At 39.7% G+C, this 13646-nt stretch overlaps 1 protein-coding gene across 4 annotated transcripts in view; it reads right to left on the reverse strand.

Moving 5' to 3' along the window:
• The window catches only part of trim3a (tripartite motif containing 3a), a 54526-nt gene that overhangs the window by 21436 nt on the left and 19444 nt on the right, over window positions 1-13646 (reverse strand). For 2 of the 4 annotated variants that reach the window (XM_017708601.2, XM_017708603.2), the window contains exon 1: window positions 9340-9636. The exons of the other annotated variants lie outside the window; for them this stretch is intronic. The gene's annotated coding sequence lies outside the window, so the exon portion shown is untranslated. Of the gene's footprint in view, window positions 1-9339; window positions 9637-13646 lie in introns of those variants that run through there. 4 annotated transcript variants of the gene reach the window in all.

Below are 13646 nucleotides of genomic sequence, written 5' to 3' on the forward strand. Positions count from 1 at the left end.
ATAGTTTTTATGTCCAGCAGATGTTATGATCAATGAACTGGATCAGATAATGATTTTGAGGTACTTAATGCAGTGAGTAAAACATTTCAGTGGCACCACTGATGAATCCCATCAGAGACATTCACTCTGGTCACAGTGAAATTCCACTGTTGTGCTCCATGTGGGATTAAAAAGATCTTAAATCAAGACTAGTACCTCAGTAATGACACAATGACCCTTCCTCCTCCTGTCCCAAGCTCTTTCCATGCCTAAAAATAGGTACTGTGAACTACCAGAGGGAAATGAGGCAACCTTCTCTAACACCTACTCCTACTGAAAAACATGGAAAAAGCCAGAGGATTTTTGTTTTGCTTTTCATTTTGCTTCATCTTCATTTTCATTAGAACAACTGATCTGATTTTAATGAAACCTGCTTTATCCATGTGCTTATATAAAGAATGTCTTGAAGCAGGAAAAGTGGACTTGAATAATGTGGTACTGGATTTGATCTAATGGTTCTCATTTAGATTCCATTCTGAAGACTGAGGGCAGAAAGCCCCAACTATATGACTGCTAAAAGACCTGCATTTCAAAGCTATCCCACCTTTTACCCCAAACACTGCACCCCATACTCAGTTCTCCTACTCAATCCATGTCCTGTACCGTGACCCGAGCCCAACACTATGGCTACATACCCAACCTCAATTCCAATAATCACCATATCTCTAATATACTACCCCATGCCCAATCTCCCTCAAAATTTCTAATACCAAAGCCCATGCCCAATATCCTATCCTATCCCCAATATACCATCCCATTAACCCATGCCCAATACCACATCCAACCAGACCCAACACTAAACCCCATCTCCAATGTCCACTCCCCCTCCCAAATTCCAATACCAAAATGTATGCTGAATACAGCACCACATGCCCAGTAGTACATTCCACACCCAATACCAAACCTCTTTTCTAATACCCCACCCCATGTCCAATACAATATCCTATTCTATCTCAAATACTCCATGCCATCTCCACTACCCTAACCAAGGTCCAATACTTTACCACATGTCCAATACTCCATGCCCTCTCCAATACCCTACCCCATCTCCAATACCGCTCTTAATTTCCATTACTAAAATCACATGCGCAATACCCCATCCCATGCCCAGTACCCCTCTCCAATTCCAACAGCTTACCCAATCTCCTATACTCCACATTAAATATCCCATCCAATCACCAATACATTAACCCATGCCCAATCCTTCTCTCAATTTCCAATACCAATCTCATGCCTAATATCCCACCCCATTGCCAATACCCTACCCCAGGTCCAATACCCTGCCAAATGCCCTGTACTCCACCCCATCTCCAATACCCTACTCCATCTCAAATACCCCACCCCATCTCCACTACCCTATCCAATCTCCAATACCTAAATCGTGGCTATTAGCTTCCATGTTTGGTCAAGCTATTCCTTTAAGCTACTCCATCAATACAGAATACAGAACATCAGTCAGACAGATAATGCATTTCCCCTGCTCTACCCAGGCAGGCTGCAAGACTCAGGGTGACTGTTCAACCTAAAGCAGTGGGCTGTGTGCCAAAGCAAAAGAGTACAAGACTGTCAGATCAAAAGAGGCAAAAAAATAAAAAATAAAAATCTCCTACGCACAAAAACAAATACAGGAAAGTCCAGCAGGAACAGCAAAAAAGAAAAACAAAGTCAGGCTATATGCTTTTTAAATGTTCCACAATTTACTTAGTCTAACAAATCAATCACACTTGAAAGCTGAAAACAGCTTAAACAAACTCTAGAATAATGATTATATCCTGATTATACCATTTAATGATTTTCCTGTTATGGTCAAGCAGGTTTTAAAGTACCCTTGAGGACAGATCTTTTTAATTAGAGGTTAGTTGTTTGGGAAATTTCCTGTGTGAGCAATTATTTGATGACAGATGCTGTTTGCTATTTTGCTATTTGTAGGAAAACCAACTGAATTTTCCAAAAGACAAATATATATGCAATGCACCCCAATGAAAACCATAAGTTTTAACAGCACTATTACCCCTAACAAAACCACAAAGGTGTTAATGCGTGATGACAGTGAAATGCATCTTTCCCAGTTAAGCGTTGTTCTTGATGCTGGCATGTTAAGGGGCTTTTTATCAGGCTTGTGCTCCCTGTGGGTCACCACGACGTGCCACTGCTCATCATTGTGACACAGCCCACATGCAGGCAGCCGGGTGGAGGATTATTTTAGAGGCAGACGCAGACAGGAACTATGTAATACCCTACAGAAACAGTTTTTTTTTTTTTTTTTGGTGGTCTTTGATTTTCTCATTTCGAATTTTGTCCTCTGTTTCTGTCTCTGTGGGTTATTTTTCAATAACATTTTCACAGGATATTACTTTAATGTTGCTTGTACTTTCATAGGAATCATAAAACAGTGCTGGAAAAAGTGTGAGGCTTCAAATTAGCGCTACAACCAGTGTCTGCCTCCATTTTTTTAAACATATATGGTGCGATTCTAACTTCTCTACACTTGCAAAATGACTAATCAGAGATTTTAAAAAGCTATGAAAGTGGGCCTACACAATACTGACAAAGGTACCAAAGGTACCAAGTGGTTCTCTGGATTAATGCCATACCAGGCCACTGTTGGTTTCTTGTAGAATCATTCAGTATGCTCGGTCACAATTGCGACAAAGATATCATTATATTATTTTTTATAAATTCTATTATTATATTATATTATTTAAGCTGACAGGTGTTAGTTTTCACAGTCATGTTTATAGAACAAACAGTGTGAATTGGGTGCATATTTATCAGTTGCTTCCAGGCAAATTCATGTCAAATAAGAAAAAAAAGCATAAGCATAAAAGAATCAAAATAGCTAATCAATTTGGCCACTTTAGTCTTGTACTTTGAACAGTTGCAAAGAATGACCAAAAAGGTAGTTAAACTGCAGTTATCATATTGGACTTACTCATTTGCTAAAGTGATGGAAACAGGCCTACTTTCAGCTGAGGGTTCTGTAAAGAATCATTTTTGTAAATGGGATGTGCCAGCACAAAGAATCTTTTTACAAATGAAAGAATCTCCACATAAAAGTTATTAAAGCAATTACGTTTTCCTAGAACTGCACATCCAAGCCAAGAACACATATTAATGTAATTAGAGAGGTTATTTGTGTATTGCTGCCTCCTATATACAATATAATAATGCTTTATTTCCAATTTTGTACATGGCAGCTATACACATGGCTAAATACTGCCTGTTACACCTCAACAGTCACTCATTGTTTATTAACTCCTTTCAACAGGCCTTCTGGTGGCCATTCTGCCAGCATAATGCATCCTTTTGCTAGCGTTTGTCTTCTGGGTAAATGAAAAAAATTGAGCTTCCTTTCTCTGTTTGATTAGCTTCCACAATTCAAACATGAACAGAAATTCCAATGTTTATTTTTACTCCTTTTCTAAACTTTGTATAAGATGATTATGTTAGTGTCTACTGTTTTTACTCCATGCTTAAAATAGCAGCTCATTTTGTTGTCATGTGAAAGGAGACTATTAAAGGAATTATAGAGGACAGCTGTGTTTGTTCTTTTGAGCATGCAGGTCACTGCGATCTGTACAAACTGATGTCAGATACAGGCCACATTATGAAGATGGTGTGCACAAAATCAGATTTGGGCAGCTGTGCAGCTGGACAGATTTACGCCACTTTTACCTGCAGTCTGAACACAGCCACAGCATCAGTAGCCACGTTTACATGCAGCCTAATAATCCATTAAATGATCCAAATAATAGCTCAATCGGAATAGCATACGTCAATGTATACACCTTAGTCCGAACAGACTAGTCCTATTGAGGCCATTCAGAAGACAATTTCTATCTGATTAAATGAGGTGGGTAACCCTGCAAATAATCCAGTAAACAGAAGAATACTAACCATGTAAATGCCTGGATCTGATTACATTCCCAATCGGAAAGTTGAAGCATGTTCCGTGCATGTGCGTTTATAATGTTCAACATGGTGGGAGCAGAAACTGGTCTGCAGAGGAGACGAAGTTAATGCTTTGAGCTTTAAAAGACAGCGGTGGGATGGGCGTCCAGCTTATGTCTCTCAGAAAACGACGTCTTCCTCTCTGCCTTCTTTATTAAGTACATGTGAAGTACGTTTTCCTGATTCTGACATAATTTTAAGGTAATTAAAAACTTAACCATAGTTTGCTGCTGCTTTTCTCACTCTGACTGGACTTGTGATGCTTGTTGTCATGGTAATGTCTACACACCAAGAGGTACTCTACACAAGCGTGTAATTTTGGATTGGATTACTGTAGTGTGCATGTAAATGGAGATTTTCATCTGATTGCTAAGTAGAGTGAGCATATAAACACCTCAATCTTAATCTAAAATCGGACTGTATTCAATCGGATTGTCAAACATTTTTGCATGTAAACACAGCCACTGATGCAAAGCACCACTCTTATTAAACACCATAAGTTACCTGTAGGCTAGGCCCTGTCCACATTTGGCATCAAAATGCATTTTAGGTGATGGGTTTATAAGTGGGCAGCACCAAGTACAGGTGTGAACAAGGACTTGGAGATGCGAGGTGATCTAATCACTTAAATTCGGATGCAAATGACCACAGCACATTGCCAAAGCATCCCTGAAAGCAACGAAGGATAATGATTTATTATCATAACAGACAAAAGGAGCTGCATAACTTGTTTCTTCATCTCTTCTGCTCCGTTTGTTTATATATTCCTAAGCATCACTCTTACAAAGCACCAAAAGGCTTGAGGTATCATGTGCCAACACACCACTGTCGAATCGTGCCACCTATTTTTCATGACTGACAATACCATTGTGGGGTGTAAGAGCCTATTACCTATGCCATCAACATTCCCTGTTTACAATGTGCACAGAAAAAAGAAGTCTTCAGTACGGATTGCAGGCTGCTCCTTACGCTGACAGACGGAGGATCCTCTTAATGAATATCCAGATATGAGACCTTTCTCCAATAACACATTTCAACACAGAAATTTATGTAAAAGGCTACCTGTCATGCCTGCTTACATTAAACATGCTTTCCGGTCAGAAATTTCTTTGTCAAAAGAACACTTTGTTTTTAACTTTTTAACACTTTAGTTTTAACCTTTAACTGCTTTTATAACTCCTTTCCTCTTTCTCAGTGTCTATTATTTATGGGGTGCCTCAGAGCTCTATCTTGGGTCCTATTGTGTTCTCTTTATGCATGCTCCTTTTTTGGATGTACAGAATCACTGTTATGCAGATGACACACAGTTATACCTCCCACTTAATCTGGGTGAAAATGGCTCTCTGCACCTCATCCCAATTGTCTGGGAGACATAAAGTGCAAATCCAAATCAAGACAAAGCAGATCTTAATACATCTGGAAATCCTGATTTAGCCAGTGCTATAGCTTATGATCTGGTCATTACCATCTAATGTACATTGTAAAAAAATCCTGCCATTATCTTTGATTCTGCCCTCAAGTTTGAGGTCTCTCAAGAGAGGTAGGTTCTTTCAACTCAGGAGTACAGCAAAACTTAAATGCACCCTGTCTTTTAAGAACGTGGAATCATGGTTTTACTTCCCCTCATATCGTTTATTGCAACTCGCTGTTGGTCTGTCAGTTGAGCTTATCATGCCTGCATCTGCAATGCTCTTGACTGGTACCAAGAAAAGACCACCACCCCAGTACTCACATCTGTGTACTGGTTACCAGTTAGGTACAGAGTTTAATTTAAGCTCTAATCATTTGTTTTTAAGGCTCTGCATGGCATGGCACCTGCCTCCACCCTGAGCCCTAGTCTTCCAACCAGTTCTTAGCCATTCCACACTCTAAAATGAGGTTCTCAGGTGAACTCTTTTCTGTAGCTGCCCCAAGACTCTGGAACAGTCTCTCATTTTTCATCAAGGCATTACATGCAAAAAAAATTGTATTGATAAAAACCTACTTTTTTATCTCAGGCATTTAAATCATTTTACAGATTATATACTCAGTCATCTGTTCTGTCCTGCCCTCAGTAGCTCTTGAACATTTTTTAAAATTTAATTCATGTTTCTCTGTTCATAAGTTTGACAAGTCATACATATTTATTTGAATCTGTTTTTCTGTGCAGAACTTTGGCCAACACTTGCCTTTTAAATATGCTATATAAATAAAGGTGGTGCAACTTGGTTTGGTAGTTTTTGTTATAGGATTGAGAAATTACATGTTTACAACCTTTAAATCACCTCTTGTAAAAATGCTGCTGTTGCTGTAGCTTTCCATTGTCTTTTCTGGTTTTAATAACTAATCACAATATAAAAACCTTTGAACCCCCCATACCTATTTTGCAAGAAAAGCTGTACTATACGTGGAAGGCTTAGAAAATCAACAAGCATGACAAAAAGTAGGAAAGGTTCTACCTCATGCTACTACAAAATGTTCCAAAGTCAGACAACAAATCAGGTCTGATTGTTACCCATAAAAAAACACTTATACATAATGTACAAATATAATGATATTTGTACATCTTAAAGCTGTGAACAGCATGTTTTCAGACATTTATATTGTCCAACTTGATCACCAATCACAATAGATTGGTGATTCATACGTTTGTAAACTGACTCAAGCCTAGAGTGCCCCCTTGTGGAAAGTCTTCAGTTTGCTGAACACGAGTGAGTGATCAGCTGCCTTTGAGTAGTTGAATGAAGCATCCTCTTCTTTCTTTGATTTTGCCTGATCTTATAGCCATGTGAATCTACATGTTACCAATATATTCAATAAGGCCATGGACAACCGATCAGGGAAAAGCAAGGAAAGCAGACAGCAAAGGATGTTTGATTCAAAGTGAGTTAGAAGCCAGACCTATGATGTCATCTATTTAATATTTATATATCTATTTAACTTCATGCTGCTCATATGTAGCTATACTGCTTTCCTAAAATATTTTCCAATGATTAAATTCATCCTATTCACAAACTAAACAGAACTGGCAAAGGATATTCTTTCCTTTGTTGCATCTGCTGCTTTGCTTAAAGTACAGCCGGGAGGTGATGGGGAGGTTGGCAGGTCATTTGAATGCCATCTCTGTTATCTTGTGTAAGTGTTTGCTTTTCCTCGATGCTGCATGAAGTTGAGCAAAGACAGCTGACAGTGCAAGCTACTAAAGGCTTCTCTACTGAAGAAAAGATGATGACAACACAAAATATGCAGCTTAATTAAAGAAACAAACCAAAGTCAGAAAAAATGACAAAAAACAAGACAAATCAAGAGGTGATGGAAATTACACCACTTAAAAAAGCTGCAATTGGTAATTATAGTAACTACAATAATGAGGCTTATTCTCTACACCCAGGCAACTTCAATAAGGTTTACTTGATCATGCACACGTTGCTGTGAATCGGCAAAAGCACAATCTGATTGCATTACAACAACAGGCTTTGCTTCAGACACTGTGCTGGACTCGTTTTTCATTGAATTCCTGCTCCAGAATCCCCATGGGAAAACAGGTGGTCTTTGAAAGGGAAAACTAATACAATAGGAAAACAAAGACTTCATAAATCTTGTCATAAAACTCAGCTCCGTTTCCACAGATCTACACAGCCTTTCAATTGCAGCTACAAATGGCCCAGCATTTGTAATACACACAATTTTATGACTGCAATCATTACTGGGAAAAAAAGATCGTTGGAAGAACACAAACACATTTCTTGATATTTTGCTCATTTTAAGTAATGGGGGGGGGGGTTATCTTATTCTGATTTTTCTCTCCAATATTGCTCTTGAGATTTAAATATGATTACTTTAAATTCAGTTCCAGGCCTTCTTTATTCCAAGAAAACCAGCACATGCATTTTTTTCAGGCTTGAGGCTTTAACACTGAATGTAGTCAAACTGCCAGTTAACTCTACTATTAGGTTACATTTCTCCAGTTAAAACCTGAGCGGTAAATAATGTGGGATATAATTAAAGGGGAACGCCATCATTTTTTCAAAACTCTGCATTGTTGAGATGTAAAGAAAATCATTCAAAAGGGTTTGATATGAAGATCTCCATTCAAGAGACTTAGCAAGGCAGAATTGTTCACCATGTTTGATTTTAGAGGTTCAGGGTCTCTAAAAGCTCCCTCAGAGAAAGTTAATGGTTATGAAAACACTGCATGATGTCTTTATGTTATAGGTTTTGGTCTAAAAACACATTTTTAAATACACTTATACATTGTTAGAAATAAAAGGTACCATGCAGGTACACGATTTGTTCATCAAGGTACAAACAATGTAAGTGTACCCTCAAAGGTACAATAGTGGTTTTAAGGTCCAACTGTGTACCTTAAATAAGTTTTTCCTAGTGGAAAAATAGACATTTGTACCATTTCATAATCTAATGTTTTGAAACAGAACAATAAAATAAAAAGCCTGGACACGAGACGGGGTGTGTGGAGTCAGTACAACATAAAAAGTATATTTTCAATGGATTAAAGTACAGTTATATTCCCTGACTAAAGGTACTGAGATATACCCCTGAGGGTACCACCCCAGTGACAAAAAGGGTACTGCCCCAGTGACAGTGTCGTACCTTTTTTTTTTTAAGGTAGAGGTACAAGAAATGGTCCCAAAGAAAACTTATTTTTTCAGACTTGCCACTATTTTACCATTATCAACATTACATATAAAAACCTGTGCAGGTTCACTGCTGGTTTTGGATTGTGAATAAAATAGCTAATGTTTGCGTTGTAGCCTTCGAGACCCCTGGTTTCTATCACCACCACATTAAAGAAATCAGAGTTGTAAGTTTCTCTACAATGAACCATTTCACATCAAACCACTCTGAATGAGTTTATTTATACATTAAAACTGGATTATATAGAAATTTTGAAAAATAGGTGGAATTTCCCCTTCAAAATGACAAAACTGAGCTCTTTTAACTTGCGATTTTAATACACACACAATTCATTGCTCAGCCCTTCATAATGATTTCACAGTCCAGTTCAGTGCTTCTTCATTGCAGTTTGAAAGTGCTAAAACTGCATAAACTGGAATTTTAAAGTGTGGACCTCACTCGATAGGACATTCGAAAGAAATACATCATATGACAATAATAATAATAGCAGAAGGTGACACCAGAAACCCTTTAAAAACAACAACAAAAACTGGCCAGGATATTATTATTGTACAGCTGCTTTCTGTGAGCATGTCCTTATAATGTCAGGTGGACACACCCCTGAGATCCTGGCTGAATTACTAATGTCCACATCCCTGACACTGCTCACATCACAGACAGACAGTCTTACACAACACCACCAAGCTGAGCTAAAGAGGAAAAATGCAGACTCACCCCCGTGTGGTCTTAGCATGAGCTTAGCTACTTCCCCTTCCAATCTCAGTTCCTCTCGGCCAGCAGTCGCTCTTGTGAGCTGCTTTGTTGAAGTGCAAGGTAAACTGATCTTTTGATTACTGCCTTTCTACGGGGCAGCAGCAGCAGCCGGGACCACTCACGCTCACACTGCAGCGCAGCGGGACAGACTCGCTCTCTCGCACCATCTATGTCTCCTTCTCTACTTATCTACTTCTTCTTTTCTCTCACACCATCTAGCTTTTTCTTTTCCCTGCTCTTTCTCTCTGTTTCTCTGCATACCTACCTCTTATACGGTCTGTGTGTCTGTCTCTTTCCCTCCCTCCCTCTCCCTCTCTCTCTCTCTCTCTCTCTCTCTCTCTCTCTCTCTCTCTCTCTCTGTAATATCTCTGGTCAGGAGCCTCTTTGCTCTACTCGCTCGCTCACTCGCTCACTCTCTGTGACTACGTTGCTAGGCGAGGGAGGGCAGTAAAAAGAGGAAGCCTTAAAATGGCACTTCCCCAAAAATCCTCCCAGTTCCTTCCTCTGAGTCCAGCTGCTCTGGAGAGCGAGAGAGCACATCATAAAGAGAAGGAGAGAGCATGAGAGAAAGAGCACATGAGAGAGAGGGACGGAGAGTGAGAGCATGAGAAAGCATGAGATACAGAGAAAAAGAACGAGAGAGAGAGAGAGAGAGAGAGAGAGAGAGAGAGAGAGAGAGAGAGAGAGAGAGAGAGAGAGAGAGAGAGAGCACACACACATAAAGAGAAGGAGAGAGCATGAGAAAGAGGGATGGAGAGTGAGAGCATGAGAAAGCATGAAATACTGAGAAAAAGAACAGGAGAGAGAGAGAGAGAGAGAGAGAGAGAGAGAGAGAGAGAGAGAGAGAGAGAGAGAGAGAGAGAGAGAGAGAGAGAGAGAGAGAGAGAGAGAGCATGACATGAGAGAGGGGAGAAAAAGAGGGATAGTAAGAGAGGACAAGAAAGCATGAGACACAGGGAGAACAACAGGAGATTATATATATATATATATATATATATATATATATATACACACACATGTATATATACAGAGAGAGAGAGAGAGAGAGAGACAGAGAGACAGAGAGACAGAGAGAGAGAGAGAGAGAGAGACGAAGAAAGAAGGAGAAGGAGTGCAAATGAGAAAGCAAGACACAGGGAGAATATGAGAGACAGAGGGAGAGTGAGACAGAAAGAGTACAAAGAGCAAACGAGAGAGAGAGAGTAAGAGAGAGAGAAAGAAAAAAGGAAAAGCAAAAGCGAGAAAGACAGAGCACATGAGAAAGCATGAGAGAGAGAGAGGGAGAAACACCTGTCTGTGTGTGCAAACAGGGAACAGAGAGGAAGAGAAAAAGAAAGAAAGAGAGAAAGGAAGCAAGCAAGAAAGAAAATATTTCTGATTTGTCAACCTGAGAGCCAAATCACTGAAACACAATACAGCCAGCACTCTGTCACACACGCACACGCGCAATAAAAACATTGTAAAGATCAGCCACGCAGGCCGTCTCACAGCGTTACACAGAATTTTGCATTTTCTCAAGCCTCATTGTTGGGGCTCCTGCCCACACCGACCAGCCCAGTGACCAAATCCACACTGCAGTCGGCTCACACTCTCATTTACTCTCGCCCCCCCTCCCACCCCAATTTTGTTCTTTCTCTCACTCCCTCAGCCCCAAATCCATATCTCTCTTGATTTAGTTCAATGGAGCTTTGTTGGGATGAATGTAAGAAGATACACTACTGACAAAGCAGCTGACAGTAAACATGTAAACATAAATAAGAGAAAGATATAGAACTCTCTTTCACACACTCACTCACTCTCTCTCTTCCCCCCCTTCTGCGCCTCACACATGCCTTCTGAATGGGAGCAGCTGAACACTGACATGACATCAGACACAGGAAGCCTAAACCCACGCCTTCAGGTTCCCCCCTCACTCTCTCTGAAAACTGAAACCAAGTGATGTGGTTTATTTTTTATTGTTGTGGTTCCTACTGTAACCCTTCAATTTCCTTTAAGATTAAAGTTTCTGTCAGTGTATCTATGTATGTATACAGCAGAGAACTTTATTATAGGACCACCGATATACCTACTGATTCACCCACTTATCTAATCAACCAACGGTGTGGCCACAGAGCAAATGGTTGGGTCACAGTTTGGTGCCAACAGCATGAATCCATGGACCCAACCTGCCTTGAATCAACAGTCCAGGCTGGTGGAGGTGGCGTAGCGGTGTGGGGAATGTTTTCTTGCCACACTTTGGACCCAACAACACCTAGCAATCATTATTTGATTGCTACAGCCTATTTGAGAATTGTTGCTGACCATGCTCATCCCTTCACAGCCATAATTTGCCATCTTCTAATGGCTAAAATGGTTAAATAAACATGACGAGCTCAATGGGCCTCATTCAACAATTGTTCTTAAGAAGAAACCTCTTCTTAAAACCCACCAACTTAGTTTTTAAGAAGAATCCGATAATCACCAATATTTTCTGCAGTTAAAGAACGTCACAGATCCGATGTTTTCTTAGGACCTTTTTCAAGAACACATTTAAGAAAAAAATTTTTAGGAAGGTAAAAATCTGAAAAAACTGGATTTCTTAAATCCATCCATCCATCCATCCATCCATCCATCAGCATTTCTTAAATCCATCCATCCATCAGCATTTCTTAAATCCATCCATCCATCCATCCATCCATCCATCCATCCATCCATCCATCAGCATTTCTTAAATCCATCCATCCATCCATCCATCAGCATTTCTTAAAGCCATCCATCCATCAGCATTTCTTAAAGCCATCCATCCATCCATCCATCCATCCATCCATCCATCCATCAGTATTTCTGAACTCCATCCATCTATAAGCATTTAACCCCATCCATCCATCCATCCATCAGCTTTTCTTAAATCCATCCATCCATCCACATATCTTAAATCCATCCATCCGTCAGCATTTCTTAAATCCATCCATCCGCATTTCTTAAATCCATCCATCTGTCAGCATTTCTTAAATCCATCCATCTGTCAGCATTTCTTAAATCCATCCATCCACATTTCTTAAATCCATCCATCCGTCAGCATTTCTTAAATCCATCCATCCGTCAGCATTTCTTAAATCCATCCATCCGTCAGCATTTCTTAAATCCATCCATCCGTCAGCATTTCTTAAATCCATCCATCCATCAGCATTTCTTAAATCCATCCATCCATCAGCATTTCTTAAATCCATCCATCCGTCAGCCTTTCTTAAATCCATCCATCCGTCAGCATTTCTTAAATCCATCCATCCGTCAGCATTTCTTAAATCCATCCATCCATCAGCATTACTTAAATCCATCCATCTATCTGCATTTAAATCCATCCATCCTTCCATCTATCAGCATTTCTTAAATCCATCCATCCATCCATCCATCCATCCATCCATCCATCAGCATTTCTTAAATTCATCCATCTGTCTGCATTTAAATCCATTTGTCCATCCATCCATCAGCATTTCTTAACTCCGTCCATCCATCAGCATTTCTTAACTCCGTCCATCCATCAGCATTTCTTAACTCCATCCGTCCATCCATCAGCATTTCTTAACTCCATCCATCCATCTATCAGCATTTCTTAAATCCATCCATCCATTAACATTTCTTAAATCCATCCATCCATCCAACCATCAGCATTTCTTAAATCCATCCATCCATCCATCCATCCATCAGCATTTCTTAAATACATCCATCCATCCATCCATCAGCATTTCTTAAATACATCCATCCATTAGCATTTCTTAAATCCATCCATCCATCCACATTTCATAAATCCATCTATCCGTCAGCATTTCTTAAATCCATCCATCCGTCAGCATTTCTTAAATCCATCCATCCGTCAGCATTTCTTAAATCCATCCATCCATCCACATTTCTTAAATCCATCCGTCAGCATTTCTTAAATCCATACATCCGTCAGCATTTCTTAAATCCATCCATCCATCCACATTTCTTAAATCCATCCATCCATCAGCATTTCTTAAATCCATCCATCCGTCAGCATTTCTTAAATCCATCCATCCATCAGCATTTCTTAAATCCATCCATCCATCCATCCATCCATCCATCCATCCATCAGCATTTCTTAAATCCATCCATCCATCAGCATTTCTTAAATCCATCCATCCGTCAGCCTTTCTTAAATCCATCCATCCGTCAGCCTTTCTTAAATCCATCCATCCGTCAGCATTTCTTAAATCCATCCATCCATCAACATTTCTTAAATCCATCCAGCCGTCAGCCATTCTTAAATC

Source organism: Pygocentrus nattereri, chromosome 17 (genome assembly GCF_015220715.1).
Source record: "Pygocentrus nattereri isolate fPygNat1 chromosome 17, fPygNat1.pri, whole genome shotgun sequence".
Classification (NCBI taxonomy): Eukaryota; Metazoa; Chordata; class Actinopteri; order Characiformes; family Serrasalmidae; genus Pygocentrus; species Pygocentrus nattereri.